This window comes from Biomphalaria glabrata, chromosome 7 (genome assembly GCF_947242115.1).
Source record: "Biomphalaria glabrata chromosome 7, xgBioGlab47.1, whole genome shotgun sequence".
Classification (NCBI taxonomy): Eukaryota; Metazoa; Mollusca; class Gastropoda; family Planorbidae; genus Biomphalaria; species Biomphalaria glabrata.
In genome coordinates, this window is record NC_074717.1 from 15,635,065 (window position 1) to 15,650,359 (window position 15,295).

At 35.1% G+C, this 15,295-nt stretch overlaps 1 protein-coding gene across 7 annotated transcripts in view; it reads right to left on the bottom strand.

The window, feature by feature from the left end:
* LOC106070740 (uncharacterized) overlaps positions 1-7,784 on the bottom strand; it is a 71,190-nt gene extending 63,406 nt beyond the window's left edge. For 5 of the 7 annotated variants that reach the window (XM_056034291.1, XM_056034287.1, XM_056034294.1 and 2 more), the window contains exon 1: positions 7,658-7,784. The gene's annotated coding sequence lies outside the window, so the exon portion shown is untranslated. Of the gene's footprint in view, positions 1-2,717; positions 2,859-7,587 lie in introns of those variants that run through there. The other 2 variants (XM_056034288.1, XM_056034290.1) reach the window with 2 other exon arrangements.
* Positions 7,785-15,295: the final 7,511 nt, after the last annotated feature.

Consider the following 15,295-nt stretch of genomic DNA (forward strand, 5'->3'; position numbering starts at 1 on the left):
TGTCAAGAGAGGTGCAGGATTGTTTTACAAGAGAGAGGGGTAGCTACCAGCAGGACGACCCCATATAATGCCAGAGGAAACTCTCAAGTAGAAACGGCTCATTATGGAAAGCTATAACCCTGGTCTTAAAAACTCAAGGACTCCCAGTTTCCAATTGGGAGCAGGTGTTAAACCAAGCTCTGCACTCTATTTGTTCTCTACTCAGTACTACTGGAAACGAGACACTGCACGAGAGAATATTCAAATTCTATCAGCAAATCAATCCCAACATGGTTAACTCAACCTGGAAGAGTGTTGTTAAGAAAGGGAGTCCGTGAATCAAAATATGAAGACGCTACAATAGCTGTAGACTTAATCACATTCAACCCACAGGAGAGCGAGAATCGGAGGTGTACCAACATACAGAACATGAAGACTTAGAGTTGGACACAGTCTCTTTCATTCAGTCGCAGGTGCCTATTGACCATGTGACTATAGAACCAATGGCTACTCCAAACACACAAGTACAACAGGGGGAAAATGAACAGCAAGAGGTAAATAGGGCAGGGGCTGAGTCTCCAGCTCGAGAGCCGCCAATGTCACCGATTCAGAGGGACTGCAGCATTTGGTCCTGGGAGATACAACCTAAGACCAAGAATAAACAGACCTAATTACAAGGTCTAACATTGTATTTATTGGTTTAACTTTATATTTATAGGCATAATGTGGCACACTTAGGAAATGATCATGTAATAGTGTGTAACTTTTCTAGCTAGACATTTTTATTGTATTAATTGTTACATTATTACTCTAGACTACAATTTCTGATAGTCTAACTTGATATTTATACACATAATATGACACACTTATGAACTGATTATTTTATAGTATGACTTGTTTGTTTATGGTTACATAATGCCTTTTTAATAGAGTAATACTGTAAGAATTCTGTAGGGATACTTAGGACTCCTTAGGAATCTATCATTGTTTATTTTCTATTATGCACATGTTTATGTAAGTATTCTGTAGGGATACTAAGCCCTCCTTAGGAATCTATCATTGTTTATTTTCTATTATTTACATGTTTATGTAAGTATTCTGTAGGAATACTTAGGACTCCTAAGAAATCCATCATTGTTTATTTTCTATTATTTACATGTTTATGTAAGTAATCTGTAGGGATACTTAGGACTCCTAAGGAATCCATCATTGTTTATTTTCTATTATTTACATGTTTATGTTCCTATGACTTCTAGGCGGGAAGATTAGAGTGTAACTTAGTTATTTTCTGCGTGCGTCCAGCGTGACGAAAGGTCATGTGTGTGTGTGTGTGTTCATAGTAGTTAAGCAATGTCGTGTGAGGTGTGTTTGTGCTGGTTCACTGTCTATTGCTACCTTGTTGAATAAAGCCATGTTATTGGTATTGGTATTCTAGTCATTATTATTTCATTACAATGTATTCGACAAAATTATGTGTCTGGATTAGTGTTGGAATTCTTAATCAACAATGGATAAATTACTCAGAACAAAAGAGTTGGACATTGATCCAAATGGATTCACTGTCTACTGAAATCTTGTCGAATAAAGCCAAGTTATTGGTATTCTAGTCATTATTATTTCATTACATATAGTTGAAGGGGGGGGGGGGGGGGGTCTCTAAGCAGATGATTTGTTGAAGAGTCATCTCTCATTCATGGTTAAGTCCTTCTCACTAGTCAAAAGGTCATAAATGGATACAAGTCAACCTTCTAGAGACACTCACAGAGGCACATGAAACAAATTATCTTCTCTACTCTTCTGTGTAGAAACACAAAGCTACCAGAATCTAATGTGTAAAAAAAACTTCCTGTTTACATCTCTATGGCAGCATACCATAACATGAAAAAAACATAAAACACTGTAACCAACAACTGAGTGTTTTTATGACATTTTTATGAATTTACTCTAAAGAAGGTTCCTCTAACGGCTAGTGGAAAAAAACTTTTTTTTGTCTCTTACTATTTCCAAGATATTTTATTCAGAAAAATTAGAATTCTTTAAATAACAAGGAAAAAAAAATATGTCTCCGTACTTATACATTTTTAACCACACACTAAGAAAATTCATTCAGCTTTCTCATGACACCAAATTTATTATGATTACACAAGTTGACAAGCCTTAAAAACTTAGCACACTTTTTTTCATTTAGCCTACTAAAATTTCACTAAGGTCAGGATGACCTTTATCAATAATGCCCATTTTTTACATTAGTAAAATAAAATTAATGTACACTTGAATTACACTTGTAAAACTGAATTAATTACTTCTTTATATCAATATCATTTATTATTAACATAAAATATAATAAAGATCTGTATGCTTGGCAGTTCTTTTGAACAGTCGATGTCGAGACATAAGTAGCTAAAATCTGTAAATCTAGGTATCTAAAATATTCTTTCAAAGAAATATACTTATATAGATCTAAATCTTAAATCTGAAGATTCTTTTTCTGATCTACACTATCTATATATATAATTCTCTTCATGGCTCAAGAGTTTGGACAACAAGTAATGGAAAGATCACTCTTTTATTTTTGCAAGTCGGGCGGACTAGAAATATCCCACGTAATTTTAGAGGCGAAAAGAAAAGGGGGGGGGGGGGAGAATAAGTAGTATTCACCTGTCACAAAATAGTCATGGAAAAAGAACAAGTAATCTACTCTGTATTAACCCATCACTATATAGCAGGGCCGGACTTACCCATTGTGAGTCAGGATACGGATAATAAGTGAAAATTAAAAGTTTGTATTAGAAAATATATTCGTCTTTGCATTTTATTACTTTTTTTACTACCGGTACGCACAAAATTACTACACGAGCCTGGCATGCAGCGAAGTCATACAGCATATCATAAGAATTCTGTTTCCTACATAGATCACGCTCAATAGCAAGAATTACCAATTTCATACAAATCTCCTGAAATAATATAGACAAAAACTGTCACTTTGGGGTGTCATTCAATATGGAAAACGCCAATCCTACGAGAGAAAAAAAAACTTCATTATCACGTAATTGTGGAATCTGGTGAAAGAAGCTTCTCGCGCCTCAAACTAATGAAGATTTACTTGAGGTCCACAATTCTCAAAGATAGATTGAAATCAAATTGTCAAATTTTTATTTTATTTTTTTATTTGGTGAAGGTTTAACTTACAAAAAAACTGAAAGCAGATTCTTATTCTGCAACTAAAGGACAATAAAAATAGCTGTGTTCCTTTGTATTACCACCCATAGTCAAGTTTTATTTTAAAATAAATTGGGTCAACTTCATGCTCCTATTTTGAACGCAGTTTTTGGTCTCCCTCTCCCTCGTTTATTTATTTAAATACCTATATAAGCTATGTGTAAAAACAGACAGAAATAAATTTATATAGTTTATAGAGCTATAAATTAATTATTTTAATTTAATAAACATGATATTTTCAACTAGGCTACTTCTATTTTCTCTCTGTCTTTCTTTTAATTACCATCCAAGAACCCTCTTCTTGTTTTCATAATTTGAATGTTCGTTTTATGACACCTTGACATCCCCTCCCTAACCCATAGATGCTTATAATTCTTTTCATGACTCTCTCCCCCTTCCCTCCACTGCCTGTTGGATAGTTTGTGACACTACACGCTTAGTGTATACCTCTCCTCACCGCCAGCTTATCTGGCCTGATCACCGTTTGATCGTCTTAAGAGCTGAGCCAAGGCTCTTCGAGCTCTAAGTTTGAAAAAAAAACAACCTGTTTGGACGTCAAACAGTAAAAAAAAAAACCTGTGTGAACACAGTTCTGTTTGAGAGAGACCTGAGTCAATGCCTATGTAAAGCATTGCTGTTTCCAATGCCTTTGACCCCGGATGCATGCTTGACTGAACATGGCCAAAGGCCGAGGACTCGCCATTTATGTAACGGTCCCTTGAGGAATAGTGCATGGATGTGTGACAGGTTTATGGGGACTCTTTTGCAATTCCGCCCGTGCAAGAGGTGGACTCTCGTCTACCCGTGGGCATTCCCACAGGAGTTTTGTTTCGCCATTTATTTAGCCTAGTTACCTCCTCAAGTAACCGTTTCCACCCGGGTGCCACGATGAGGCAGAACAGCATACCCGGGGGCGTGATCACCTAAAGTGGGCATGGTCTCTGGCTTCATGGGCCAGGGAGGTTAAAACAACAGCTTTGGCTTTAAATCGAGAATCTAATTAACTTCCCTCTGCTTAGGAAAAATGGAAGAAAATTACAGTAACTTATCTAAAATTGGACATGCGCAGTCCCGAAACGTCGTTTTTAGCTCCAAACATAAGAATAAATGAATTACAAACAAAAAAGAGACCCGTTCAAGTAAGGATAATTCGATGGAGTGTTCAAAATATAAGAATTAAGAACCTCTCTAGTTTAGATTCTAGATCTAATATGACAGTCTAGGACTAGAGTAACTTACATCTATCGAACACCTTGGTTTTAAGGTACTTATCAAACACCCCATTGTATTTTTTAAAATTCTCCTTTATTTCGATGATTATGACGAAACTAGTCCATTCCTATTGTGCATCGTCCATTTCTTTATAGTTAAGTTATATTTAGTTTCATTTTCACCCGAGGATAATTTTTTTACTTATATTCAAAGTGCATTGGTAATATTGGTATAAAAATTTCACTTTTTTTTACCTCTTGGGAAGAGTGAATTGAGTCTCGGGTTAAGGGTATTTTTTAATGCCAATGATGCTTCAGCTCAACAAAACCGTATTTAATAAGCTTCTAATTAGGCTGAGAAATATTTGCAACTATTTTTTACAAGTGTCCTTTGCTACCTAAACATGAAAATTGAGGTTTAAAAAGGGGGAGTTCGATAGTAGCTGTTTTTATATAAGCAATCTCAGCTTCGTAAAATATCGAACACCATTTTAATGTTAAAAATAAACATCAAAGGGATATAACCCAAAGAAGACAAAATATTTAAATTATATTATATATTTTTTAATTGTTATTTTCTAAAATAATGTAATGCAAAGTACAGATATAAATTACTCATATGTTACAATTTGTATCAGCTATTTGTGGTTTACCGTAAATGTGCTTTATTTTTTTTAAGTAAATAGATTTACATCGATATGCACTAATTGTACCCATTTTAAAAGCTTGATTTTATGACACATATAGCTTGATGCTAATAGCATTATTGCGACCACGTCATACTAAAGGAGTGGAATGTATTCAGTTGTGTTTTTTTTCCCATTGCCCCATTCTATTAACTTATGAATTATGTGTTATAAACCAATACCTAGCGCATGTGCTTGGTGTGAAGAGATATTAATAAAACGAAAGGGCAAAGGGGGGAGGTATAGAATGTAGATATGGTATTTTGAAATAAAAATGTCTTGGGCAGGTAAAAAAAAAAGGGGGGGGGGGGGGGAGAAACATTCAAGATACTGTATCCAGAGATCATCATTAGAATGTGACGTCAGCCTCAAATACATAGAGTCAGTTGTGCTTCTCGATCTAGACGTGTGGCGCCGGGTCTATAAAATTATATATATATTTTTTATTTTTTTTTTGCCATAAAGTATGATAAAGCTCATAATGCGCTACAAAGACACTTATCTTATCTTATATAATACAGACGTTACTTCAAAAAAGAAGATGATTATGTCCTACGCGTCATGCATTTAGTCATGCATATTAACCAATGACTTAAATTCTGCCAAGTCACTGGTTTTCCTGGCTAGCTCAGGCAACCCATTCCATGCTCTAATAGCACTAGGGAAGAAGGAGTATTTGTACAAATTTGTCCTAGCATATGGGACGAGGAATGTGCCTTTATCTTTGTGTCTTTCAGAGTATTTTATTAAATTTTGTTTTTGTATTTGAAGATTATGGTTCAGTGTTTCATGTATTATTGCTACTTTACTTTTGAGCCTTCTGTCCTGAGGGCTTTGAAACATCACAAATACACAAAATAATAACAATAACACATTTAACCACTCTCTTATTCTGCCTACACCCCCTTACCCGCGCTTCTTCTTACACAATTCCACTCTCCAACATTCACACTTTTTCAGTGCAAAGTAACAATGTACATTTCAAGACTCAACCTAAACGCAGCCACCAGACTAACTAACACACATTAAAAGAAAATGAACAGTGATAGCGTAACATACAGGTGTAAACTAGGCCATCAACACAGTCCCAAAACATTGTTCAAGTTGTAGTAAGAACAATGTTGAGGGGAAAAGGAGAGGAGCTATCAGTCAAGTACCTACGGTCAAGCCGCTAATTAGGTCACAAACACTAGGCGTGATAGATACGTAGTATATATAGATATGTTGTTTGTGTGTGTGTGTGACAAATACAAAGCGTGCTCTAAAATACGTTGTTGTTTTTTTTTGGTCGACCAGGTGGTTTAGGGAGGGCGGATCTATCTACATCTATAGGTAACACAGCTCACAAGCTACCATAGCTTTTCAGCCCCCCCCCCTCGCACGCCCCGATCGAAAAATATCTAGCACTGACTTTTGGGCTGTTACATACACTGAGCGTGCTAAATCGGTGGCTAGTCACGTAGGGCCGCGTACCGTATGTTGTTTTTTTTTGTCAAGTAAACTGTTGTATCTTACAATGACTTGGGGAGGGTGGGATTATCTATTGGCTACCAAAGCTTATTAGGCTCTCCCCCAAATAAATAATATCTGGATTTATTAATGGCCTTATATCTCAAAATAGCTTAGACCTAAAGCCTAAATAAGTACTGGTATGGTAATGTGTCGGTAATGCTTTACTGGGCTTAGCACCGTCAGTTTCTCAGCTGATCAGTGATAGATTCCTTCGATGTGGAGCATGTGAAAATGACTAAAATCTGTCTGTCTTGACATGGCGTAAAAAGAAAATGATATAAATAAAAAAAATATAGATTATAACACTTTTGAAACACCATACTTTTCAAAAAATTTTAAGATTATAACACTTTTAAAGCACCATACTTCTCGTGTGTTCGATAGTTTCTTAATATGTTCGATAAGATCTCTGTAAAACGATGTTCGATAATTTAAGCTTTTGAAAGCATCGACCTGACCCACTTTAACATCAAATATAAGTTTAACTATGAGTAGTAAATAGTTTAAAATAGACTTAAAAAGTTAATAGTAAAAGAATAAAACATGTAGATCTAGAATCTATTCTTTTTAAGAAAAATGGATGAGGAATTCATAGATTCTAGATACAATTAGTTTTTTTCTAGGTCAATCTAGGAGAATCTAGGTCATCTAGGTCTAATTTTTACGGAGATACACAAATTCAAACATAAAAAATGTCGGCGACTGACTCTGACTGAGCTTAACTTGTTCGATAAACGTAAGTTACTGTAGATCTATCATTTACTTTATTTAGATCTAGATCACATTATTATAAAAATAAACTATATAGAATTATCTAATAGTAGTAGTAGTAATAATTATATAATAATAAGTAATTTAATACTAATAAGTTTAAGTTACAGTAGAATTCTAGTATTCTAGATCTAGACTCTATAATCTATCACTTGATTATGTCTAACAGTAGAGACTTAGATCTACTATAATCTATATTCTATAGTCACCCTATAGTCTACCTAGGACCTAGTCCTAGGGTCCTAGAGTCATAATAATAATATAGAATCTAGAGTCTACCTAGATCTAGTTAATCGGAGAAGGAGACCCCGGCTGCACCATTTTTGTTATTTACATTTCAAAGATATCCCAAGATAGCATCTTTTAAAAGACCCAGATTCGAAACAAATCCTCAGTTCGGAATCACAAAAGCTGCTACTATAGTATAGCCAGTGGTGTCACTAGGGGGTGCGGCCGCACCGGGTGACACCCGTTAGGGGGTGACACACATTTTAAAAAAAATTGCACTTTGGGAATAACTGACAATAAACGACAGAGGATAAATATTGGAACATGTTATTCACAATTAATAAACAGATCTATATACCTTTTTGTCATTTCGACTTCAATTTTTTTTTTTTTACATTTTTAATGAAATTCTATCAAAATTTTCAAAATGTTATATCATATTTAATATCACAAGGAAATAGTGAAACCTTACTTTCGGATGTATACCAGCTGCATGTATGTATACGAACACTGTTTTGATTTTTTAAAAAGTATTTTAGTTAAATTTTCTTTGAATTTGTAGCCAGCACCGTATCTATAGTATGATATAGTATCATGCCAACTTTTGCCAACCAATAGTCTTTATTCAACGAATGATGATATAATCTACTTAAGGCACAAAAAAAATATTGAAATCTCATTTGTAATTATGTTAATTTTTTTAGAATAGGAAAGTAAATCCGTGGCCATTTAGATTTCTGAAGATGGAGATATAATTTCATTTTTCTGTAAAAAAAAAAGCTCTAGCCAAGATGACACGTGACATATATAGATACTACACATTGACTTAAGTCCGTTTCAGCAGACAAAATATAAAGTTTATATCATAACAATAATAATACTGCATGCACTCCTTGTCGGTTACATAATCCAATAAGAAACAAAGTCACATCCGTATAATAGCGGTATCAAATATGTCCAACATGTCAAATTCTCCAAAATAGACTTCAAGTAACGTCCGCATCACAGCGGGTAACAAACACTTAATAATAATAGTACATAATAATAACTACTAGAAATACATGTCTCAAGTGACCATTGGCTTCAACTGCCCAAATGATACTTCTTAACTCAAAATTACTACTTGACTCTATAAGTCACTACTGCCCGTACTGGACCAAAAGATACTACTCGACTGCTTTGTCCAAAGGATACCACTTGACTGACTGAACTCAAAGTCAATTTTAGTAATTCTACTTCCTGTTTCTATATCAGGAGTTTCACGTGTCTTATTACCGTCTTAACCCGAGGTGAACATTTAACAGGCAATGTCAACCGAGACTGTGACAATCTGTCAATTTAACCTTCTTTCTCCATTCTTCTCCATTCTTCTCTATCATTTGCCTTTGAAAGAATTTCATTCTGATATTCTTTCTGAAAATATTTAAACCTGCCTTTTTACCTGCTTGGGTGGACCACTTCGGGGGCTGATTTTGAGTTCCCACAAAAAAACTGTCTTCGTAATTTGTAAAATATAATATAGATCTAGTAAAGATATATTTACAATCTAGACCTTTATATAATAATAAGGCTTATTGTCTTCGAGTCCGAAGATTTATGAGGAACACAGTATTTCCCGTGGCTACGCATCCCCAGCTGCGACCTAGATATTTTGACACATGCATATTTTTACCCAAGGCATTGACCGCCGGTGGTCGATTCAGATTTTCTTTCCGCCGTTTACCTCTCTCCTTGGCAACGGATTTTCTTTAGTGACAATTGGTAAGGAACGAAATTAGAATGAAGAGGTCCCGATAAAACTTAAAACAGACAGGTAGTATAAGTGGAGGTGAAATATATGTTTGCAAAACGGCGTCTCTCGCATGCTTCCAGAAAAGAGGAAAAAAGTAGGGTGGCAAGGCTTTTTAAAAGTGTAATTGTGTCATGTTATTAAATTTTTAATAAATCTTGACTAACATTAAAAAAATCGATTAAAAATAGTTTTTTTTTTTCATTGCGCTATGATCCCAACATTGTCTGGACTACGCTGGACGATTTGGGAAATGAAGGGAGGAAGGAAGTGTAAGTAGGCCTACACTTAACATGATCAGTAATTTATTCTTCGTACCTTTTTGAGCAGGCTTCCTCATGAAAAGATATTGAACAGCATCTGTAGTGCATACATAGACAATTCTTATTGTCAGCTGCCCTTAAAGAAAACTAACATTCTAAAAAAAAAATACAAACAAAACAAGGTTACAAATTAAGACAGTTTGTGTGGAAACACAAACTTAAAATCGGCCCCCGAAATGGTCCACCCAGGCAGGCTTCAATATTTTTAGAAAGAACATCCAAATGAAATTATATCAAAGACAAATGAGAGATAAGAATGGAGAAAGAAGGTTGAAAGATCTTGAGTAGTGCCCCAATGGTGCTGCAGATCAAAGGATAGGTGAAAGTGAATGCAAAGTTAGATGTGAGCCTGGCCTAATTAGTTCCCCTTTCAGACCTTGTGGTCTATAGGTCAGATGATGTAAAGTTCATCTGTTTTTGTGGCCTACGGTTAACGAGGCTGTCATGTAGCCAGCACAACGACCAACCGCCTTTACTTTTCCCCAACTAATGTCAGGTACCCATTAGAGTTGGGTAGACTCAGAGGCGCCCAAGGATTCCGAAGTTAAAATCCCAGTCACCAGGATTCGAACCCGGGACCCTCGGTTCGGAAGCTAATCGCCTTACCGAGCCTCTCCTGGTCGTTACATAATGTAATTGTTTTGTAAAGGAAAAATCTTTAATTTGAATTCGCAAAAAAAAAATACATAATAAAACATGTTACAAGTCTAACTTATAATGCATACTAATTAGCTTTTTCTCTTTAAAAAACTGCTTGCATAACTGATTTCAAAAATTAGATTTTTCGCTTTCAGGAAAAAAAAAAGTAGCCCTTGCATCAGAACTTTGAATGGTCTAAAATATTGTGATGTCAGATTTTCAATATCTTTTCTAGTTTACGAGATCTAAACGGGACAGACGGACAGACATTTCGCACAAAACTAATAGCGTCTTTTCTCCTTTCGGGGGCCGCTAATAAAATTACAATAAAGACAAATCCTGAAATGTTTATAGTATGGTGTATAAGAAAAACTGTTGTTGCTATAGCCTAATGATGAGACTGTATTTTTTCTGTAACAGTATCCACACAATGAAATTTTAAGAAGCCTAAGCCTTAGCTAAGCCTATAGAATGAAGCCTAGATCAAATTGTAGAAAATTTATAATATAATAATTAGTATTAAGACCTCTAGATATTCTAACTAGATCTAAATATGATAATCTAGATCTATGTCTAGTTTATAGATCTAGAATTTCTAGATCTGTATAGATCTATTTAATTCTATTACCTAGACAGGGCTGGCGAACCTATGACACGCGTGCCCAAGGTGGTACGTGATTTTGCGTGGCATGCGACGACGATGATATTAAGAAATTTGTTTTTTTTTTGAAAAATCACGGATATCTCAAATTACCATAATTAATAACGTTCAATTATTTCCGAGAAAAAAAAAGTTCTTCTAACTTAGTGGCTGCAAGTTTTGAATTTTTTTTCTTTTACTATTTAAACAAACATCCGGAACAATCTATTATATAAACTTTTCAATTGTGTTCATACCTAAAAATTATTGCGATGTTTTGAAACGTAAAATAAAGGTTAATCAATATTTTTTTTTTATATTAAGATGACAGACAGACCGACTGACAGACAAAACGCAAAAACAATGCGGCTTTAATCCTTTTTAAATAAATTCTATTAGAACTCAGTGCACCAATGTCTATGAACCCTTGTTAAATATCTCGTGTAAATAAAGACATTTTTTTTTATGGTACCGGTACTAGCCTATTGTGAGGTAATGGATTTTTTTTCTTTGACGTCATATGAATGGACTCTTTAAATGTAGGCTAATGTTAAAAGAACGCCCTCAGTGCACCAATGTCTATTAACCCTCAAAAAATTGCTCGTATTAATGAAAACATATTTTAGTCTAAATAAGCCGTGTGATGTAGTGTGTTTTTTTCCTTTACGTCATATGGAATGAATTCTTTAAATGAAATGCTAAAAGAACGCACTCGGTGCAACAATGGCTATGAACACTCGATAAATGGCTCGTATTGATGAAGTTGATTTTTAGTCTAGCTAGGTCGTGTGACGTCGTAGTGTTTTTTTTTACCTTTGACGTCATATGGAATGAATTCTTTAAATGAAATGCTAAAAGAACGCACTCGGTGCACCAATGTCTATGAACACTCGATAAATGGCTCGTAATGATGAAGGCGATTTTTATTCTAGCTAGGCCGTGTGACGTAGTGGTTTTTTTTCCTTTGACGTCATATGGAATGAATTCTTTAAATGAAATGCTAAAAGAAAGCCCTCGGTGCACCAATGTCTATGAACACTCGATAAATGGCTCGTAATGATGAAGGCGATTTTTAGTCTAGTGTGACGTAGTGTTTTTTTTTTCATCTTACGTTCGTTATATGGAATTAATTCTTCAAATGAAATGAAAAAAGAACTCGGTATAGTAATGTTTATTAAGCCTCGTTATGTGACTCGCGTTTAAAAAAGGAATGATATCTTGATTTAGATCAAATCTAGATTTTTTTAAACTAGATCTAGATTTTTATTACAGTATATCTAGATCTGGATTTTTATTCTAATTAAAATTATTTTAGAGTCTAGATCTAGAATTTCTAGATCTAGTTTAGACTAAAATAGACTAGATTAAGATGTAGAATTTCAATTTCTAAACTTAAAGTGTAAAAAAAAAGTGTAGATTTTCATTTCCAAACGTTTTGATCAATATTGTAATGTTTTAATATACTAAAACTAATCTACTATTTTTTATTTACTTTAAATTTAAATTTACGGCAAATGAATCTTTGAAACATTATTACTTTTGACCATCAAAATTAAATCACCTCTTGAATATTATTTGCGAATATGCAGATCCGACAGGGATCCGACTTCGACGGGGGCCGCCTCTGAGTTTGTGTAACACAAACTCTCTTTGTAATCTTGTTTGCTTTGATTTTGTTTATTTTAGGTGAGATTTTAATACTAAACCATCAATTGCCCCAGCACAACCAATGGGGTTTTGAGTTTAAAACCCCTTACCAGGGGCTTTTGAGTTTAAAACCCCTACCAGGGGGGTTCGAGTTAAAAAAAACCAACCAGGGGTTTTGAGTTTTAAACCCCCTACTTGGGGTTTTTGCAGTTAACCCCCTCCCTCTTCTATAAAACAAAACAAAACAAAAATGCTAACGAAAATCCCCTAATTCCAAGAGCACAGTTAAGGGAGATTTTGATTTTAAAACCCCCTCCAAAATTTACGATAACGCCCTCTTCAATATAAAAAAAAAGTTAATTACGCACTCAAAGTGTTATGAGCGTAGCTAAATGGGTTTTGACTTAGTTTTTAGTTTAAACCCCACTTCAGCGGGGTTTGAAGGTAAAAAATACCTCTTTAATAATAAAAACAAAGCAAATTATACACTCAAAATGTTTTGAGTGTAGTCAAAGGGGTTTTGAGTTTAAACTCCCCTCCAGTGGAGTTTGAAGCTAAAAAGTACCTCTTCAATATAAATAAAAGCAAATTACTCACACTAAAATCTATGAACACAGCCAAAGGGGTTTTGAGTTTAAACCCCCCGCTAGGGGGGTTTGAGGCTAAAAAATACATCTTCAGTTTAAGAAAAAAAGCAAATTAGGCACTCAAAATGCTATGAGCGTTGCCAAAGGGGTTTTGAGTTTAAACCCCCATTCAGAGGGGTTTAATGCAAAAAATACCTCTTCAATATAAAAAAAAAGCGAATTACACACTAAAATTATTTGAGCGTAGCCAATCCAATAGGGGGTTTTGAGTTTAAACCCCTCTTCTACAGATGGCGTTTGTTTAAAGTTAAAACCCCTCCAGATGGTTTTGAGTTTAAGATCCCCCTACAGAGCATTTTGAGGTGGAAAACCCCCAACAGATGATTTTGACGATAAAACTTCTCTTTTCGATATAAAATCTAAAGCAAACTACAGTCACTTAATTCCAAGAGCGTATTCAAGAGTGGTTACACATTTTTACCAGTGGCAGGGCTCCCTTAATAAACTGCAGTGAATATTCATCTGCCGAAATTGAAAAACACTAAATGTGGCTCAACAAAGATGGCTAAGACAGATTTTAGGAGTCAGTTATAGAGATCGGGTTTAAATCAAGGAAATCCTATGCCGAACTGGGAGTCGACCCTTTAGTAAGATTGCGAGAGAGCGTCGCATGAGGTTTGCGGGACAAAATGCATATTCTGAGGTATCTACAGTGTATTTTCCTGCTATTAAAAAGTTTTATTTCAAAAACCTAATGTGCTATTCTTAATGACTTAGACCCTACCGCGCCGTTCGGAGCATTTGACGTCAAGCTGTTTCCATAAAAATCTGTCACTGGTAATGTCTGAAGCCTCTTCCCACCTGCCATGAGGACCTCAATGAATGAGTGACGTCAAGTTGTACTAGGATATCATTGAAACTCTTCTTATGCGTAATTTATTTTGTCGGAGAACATGTCCCGCAAATCTCATGCAACACTCTGTCACAACCTCACTAAAGGGCCGACTCCCAGTTCGGCATTGGATTTCCATGATTGAGACCTGATCTTTATAACTGACTCCAGTAATCCGTCTTACAGCCATCGTTGTTGGTGACTGTAGTTTGCTTTAGATTTTCTATCGAAAAGGGAAGTTTTATCGTCAAAATCATCTGTTAAGGGATTTTAAACTAAAAAATCTTTGGAGTTTTTTTTAAAACAAACTCAAACTCCCCTTAGCTACGCTCATAGAATTTGGTGACTGTAGTTTGCTTTAGAATAATATTGAACCTCAAAACTATCTGTGGGGGAATTTTAAACTCTAAACCATCTGGAGGGGTTTTAAACCTAAAGCCCTTTGGAGGAGGGAGTTTAAAATCAAAATCCTCCTTGGCTACGCTCGCAGAATTTTGAATAAGTAATTTGCTTTTTTTTTAATTGAAGGAGTGTTTTATAGCTTCAAACCTCGCTGGAGGGGGTTTTAAAAACTTAAAACCTTCTGATGGCGTTTTAACTTAAAGCCCTTTGGAGGGGGGGGGGTAAACACAAACCCCTCTTGGCTACACTGGTGACTGATGTATGCTTTAGTCTTATAACGAAGAGGGGGTTCTATCATTTTAAAAAATTCGGAGGGGGTTTTAAAATAAAAATCCTCCTTTTCTGTGCTCTAGGAATTTGGGGACTTTCATTTTTTTGTTTTATATTATTATTAATCGCTAAACCCCACGGAAAAGGGATTTTAAACTCAAACCCCCCTTGGCTGCGCTGGGGCAAGTGATGGTTTAATATTAAAATCTCACATAAAATAAACTAAATCAAAGCTAAAAATCAGTCACAAAATTACACCCAAGGAAATCCCTCCCCCGGCTACGCCCATTATTACTACGCTACCAACACGATCTAGTTCACATAAAGTGGAATATCAAACTGAAAAGACATTGGTAATCTTTCTTCAAATACTTCATTGAATATGTAAAATAAATTCGATTAGTGTTCGATAAGTTCAGGCTATCTCTTATTTCAATCGCTTCCCCTGTATATAAGAAAGGATGTTCTTACCACACCACTGATCACATTGATGTCATTAA